Here is a 4,845-nt window from a genome sequence, read left to right on the forward strand (position 1 = left end):
CCTGGCTTGCCTTGGCCCTGGCTTGCTGTACCTTGGGCCTCTGCTGGCATGGCGGGCTCTGTGCAGCTAGGGCTCAGGCTCACTGCGCATGCTCCAACCTGCCCCAGCCACTGCTCCACAGCAGCTCTGGGACAAGGACTTGGCTTCACTATTAATAGTGAAACAGACTGAACTTAAGGACAACTTCGTCATAACTGTTTTTCTGCATCCTGTATTTTCTCATACTGAGAGTAAAAGCCAAGGAGCTGACTCTTCCCCACACCAGGGGACCCAAGGAAGGTGAGAATGGAAATCACCCCCTGCCCAGGCCTGTCTAGCATAGACTAACTCACTCCACATGTGTATCACCTGGCTTTTGTTTCTACAAATTGTTAACAGTTTCTGTGAGACTAGCTGAGAGGCCATTTAGCTCCTTCTCCCCACTTTGATCAAACTGCAAAAGTTTCAGTTTTCATTTTCTTTTGCCTATATTTTATGTGGGTAGGCAGGTGAATCCAGCCAGCTGGGATTGGGGAGCCTTCCAGGGTTAGGCGTCCAGTAATAATAGTTTGTGTAGGTATCATTTCAGATGAATGACATAAATACCAGCACTTCTACAAACACAGCACACCTACCTCTGGCCACAAACACATATAGACTTATCACAGGGAGAAGAGAAGTTTTGACACATGCATACCCCACAGGCTGAGCTTGCTTAATCCCAAAATCCGAAATCCAAAGTTCTGCAGAATCCAAAACTTTTTGACCACTGACATGACTCCACAAGTGGAAAATTCCACATTTGGCCTCTCGGTAACTTTCCATCCACTGAACACTTACCTCTGCTCCAGGCTGTAAATCCCACTGTCCTCTGTGAAGTTGGGGTTCAGCCTGGTCTCTCTCTCCCACACTGCACACCACGCTGAGGTGACCCCTATGCCCTTCACCAAAGCCTCCTTGAATAAAATCACGACCTTCAGCAAGTGTTTTTGTAAATGTTTCCTCCTCAAAAATGTTTATCAACTCTCCCTTCAGGAGGAGAGTCCTGATTTGAGTGTGTGATGATTTAGTGGGGTAACTACTCCACCATGGCCAATTTCAAGGTGACAGCCGGTGTGCTTGTTACTTCATCCTGGTCTCGGCCTGCCTGGGTGAACTCGATGAATTATTACCCCACCCGAATTCTGCTTGCCTCTGAGGAAGGGTGCCTGAAGACCAGAATTTTATGTTGAGGACTGAACCGTCGTGAATCATACCGATTCCTCATTCCTCTGTGCCTCATTTCTTCTTCTTTTTTTTTTTTTTTTTTTTTTTTTTTTTTTTTTTTGTGGTGCTGGGGATTGAACCCAGGGCCTTGTGCATGAGAGGCAAGTACTCTACCAACTGAGCTACATCCCCAGCCCTCTCATTTCTTTTTGTGGGCAGACTTTTTAGTGAACAGAGTAGGCTATATTTTTTAAAATTTCCAAGTCTAATTTTTAGAACTGGATTCAGTGAGTGTATTATATTTGGAAAACTGTGAAGATCATACTAAGGGCCTAATAATATAACAAACTTAGCCATTATATTTTTGTGCTTCTGAAAATATAGAAAAAAAAATTCGTGGGCTAGGAGAACAGCTCAGTTGGTTGAGTGCTTGCCTACCACATTTAAGGAACTGGGTTCAATCCTGAGCACCACAAAGAAAAAGAAGAAATTCTCAGAAGTAGTTTGATTGGAAATAGTATTAGAATGTAATATTTGTATAGATATGGCCATAATACTCCAAAAAGCTGAACTGTAATGAACCACACCACCTACATGTAAACACATTTTTCCCCACAATCTCAGCCAAAATGGATATCATCAAACTTCCTCATCTTAATTTCATTTGCAAAATATTTACCTTACCATTATTTTATTTTGCATTTTGCTAACTTTAATTTACTTGAAGATCTTTTCACATGTTCATATATTTATTAACTTAGATATCATCAGTGAACCTTCTACTTATACCTTTTGTCTATTTTTCTATTGGGTTGTCTTTTTCTTAGAGATTTACATGAGTGTTTTTAATATTGTAGATGTTGTTATTTTGTCTATTTTACATATTACAAAGATCTTATCTTGTCTGTCACTAGTCCCTTAAAATTGTTTATTGTACCTTTTATTGCATAGAATTTTAGCTAACTCGAGTCCATCTTATTATTGCTGCTGTGAATTTTCTTTTCTGTGTAGGAAAACCTTATCTAAGCCAACATTACAAAATTATTTTTGTATGTATTTTCCAATACGTCTACACTTTCCGAAGTGCCGCAGACCGGCTGCAGCAAAATAATCAGGGGGGTGATGAACAACTTGTGCACGTTGATACAGCAGGAGTGGAAGCTGTTTATTGTAGGACCAGAGCGATATTTATACATTCCACACAGCTTATCTTAATTAGCATAAAATAGATACAGCAATCAACCAATAAGGAATCTCCACACTTAACGGCTTGATGGCCTTACTTCACAAACCACTCCCTCTGGCATTTTGCCAGGTGCCATCCAGACTTGTTTGCAGACTCTAACACCAAAGAAGATGTCTATTTACCTAGAACTTGTGGGGTTTTGTTGTTTTTGTTTTTGTTTTTGTTTTTTGTGAGTGTGTGTGTGTGTGAGAAAAGAGTTAGCCATATGTATCAGCAGATTATGTTCTTACTTTTTTTAAAAAACTGCATCAATAAAAACAGATTTCCAATGGATCAAAAAATGTATTGGAAGGAAAGATTTATAGAATTTTAAAAGTTATAGAAAATGAACTTGGAAAGAACAGGAATAAGAGGGAAACTGTCTCTTAGCTCAGTCAATCCCTTACTCAAGACTCAAATTCAGGAAAGAGCATCTCATGGACCCCCCTGGGCTAAGGAGAGATTCCAGAAAAGGCAGGGACGTACCTTGATGTTCAGCTTTTTTGTTTGTTTGTTTCATTAATACTAAACTAAAGGGGAAAAGTGAATGCTGAGACCCCCCCCCCCAGTATCTTATGCTGTTTATTATATTTTCCTGCCCAAATCAATCATCATGGTTGCTGCACTTACGAGATCTACTTGGGGAGATAGAATCTTCACGGTGATACAAATACCAGAGGAATAAAGCTGTGAGAAAGTGCCATCAGGAGCTGGAGGAGGCCACTGTCATTCCTGAAGCCTCTGTTGGTGGGGAGGTAGGAAGCCTGCGGGTGGACGTTCAGATGGACCAGGAGGCAGGGCAGGGCTGGGCTCCATGTTCCCACAGGGGGTAGGCAGAATGGGCCTGACAGGGAGATGTGAAAGGCAAAGTCTTCAAAATCATAGAGACAGAAGCAAAAGGGTGCTGACTGGGGTGGAGGGTAGGGCTTCCTGGGTCCAGGGCTACAGTCCTGGGTTTCCCTGGTGGTGAAGGTTACATGACTGTGTGAGTGTACTTCGCTGAGTTACTCCTTTAAAAGTGGTTCAAATTCCACAAGAATGGGAAGTTGTACTCCAAATAATATATCAAAAATACATTCTACTGTCCTGTATGACTAAAAAGAATAAATTAATATATATATGTATTTCAAATGATTTTTATGCTAACACTATTTTACCCCAGTAAAAAAAATCAACTAAAAATTTTTTTAACAAGCAACATCTTATGGAATGGTAATGCTGAAGGATTAGAGTAATAATGAAGAGAAAACAAGAGAACTTCATGGAGATTTTTGAGGAGGCCCAACAAATACATCTTGTTCCCACACCAGCATTTGGAACTACTTGAATCATTAGACAAGAGTCCAGTTAATATTGCAGTTCCATTCATTTACTGATAAAATCCCATCCCAGTTATCTGCTCTGGATTGTATAGGAGCTTGTTCACAATTACATAAGCTGCAGATTACTGACAGCAAAATCAAGCAATTCCTATCTACAGACAAAATAAGAGCATTATCCCTTTTCTTGCCTAAAGACATGAAAATAAATTTTATCTGGAGCCCACTGTAAAAAAAACAGTTTTCTTCCCTTCAAATATTTATTTAAATATTCCAGATCCATAAATGTGTGGCTTGTTTCATTCTCCTTTGAATTGCTCGAGACTTTCTCTAGTTTTCTCATTAATGAGTTAGGTAAAATGATTATCTTAATACTTATATATGTATGAAAAGCATGCTTTTACCTTTTAAAAATCCATTAACAGAATCTAGCTTAGGGTCAGAATCAAATGGACCTGTTATTTGGATTCCCAAATTAGATGGACATGCAATGTCTACCAGGGCAAGGGGTCTGCTCAAGGAAGATCTAAGGCATGGAGCAAATAACTGATTTCCCCCAAGGGCCAACTAGCCCCCAAGAGAAAGAAGACGGGGGCTGAGCCTCATACACCCAGTCAACTTCATATAAATTTACAAATCGGATAAATCATTTTTTCTTTTGGGACAAATGACAGAAGAAATTATGGTAATTGAATTTCCTTCTCACAAAGGAAAATATAAGGTGCAAGAAGATGTTCCCTTGAGTAAATCTTATTTTGTCTGATTCAGTATTTCCAAAAATATAGAACACATTAACAACGGCATCATTTAGAGAAGCAGAAACATGTGGAACTAAATAATATCAAATCACAAAGTTCAAAAAAAAAGTATTATCCACAATGAGGAAAAATATCAGATTTTCTTTTTCTACTATGGTTCAGATTTTTTTTTCTACTATGGTTTTACCTCTTCTTTAACAGTTGTGAATTTATGCAGAGAAAACTACCTGCAGACTCAAAGCCTTTAGCAGGCAACTACACCTAGTTGACTTTTAAAACATTTGCTTAATTTAAAAAAATTTTTTTGTTGCATATATGACAAAATAATGATTATTTTTCATACTATAATATGGAGGTA

At 38.9% G+C, this 4,845-nt stretch overlaps 1 non-coding gene across 1 annotated transcript; it reads right to left on the reverse strand.

Moving 5' to 3' along the window:
* Positions 1–1,304: 1,304 nt before the first annotated feature.
* On the reverse strand, positions 1,305–1,378 carry Trnae-cuc (transfer RNA glutamic acid (anticodon CUC)). The gene has a single exon. It is a non-coding gene; the product is annotated as a tRNA-Glu (tRNA).
* Between the last annotated feature and the right edge of the window lie 3,467 nt (positions 1,379–4,845).

Source organism: Callospermophilus lateralis, chromosome 6, assembly GCF_048772815.1.
Source record: "Callospermophilus lateralis isolate mCalLat2 chromosome 6, mCalLat2.hap1, whole genome shotgun sequence".
Taxonomy (NCBI): domain Eukaryota; kingdom Metazoa; phylum Chordata; class Mammalia; order Rodentia; family Sciuridae; genus Callospermophilus; species Callospermophilus lateralis.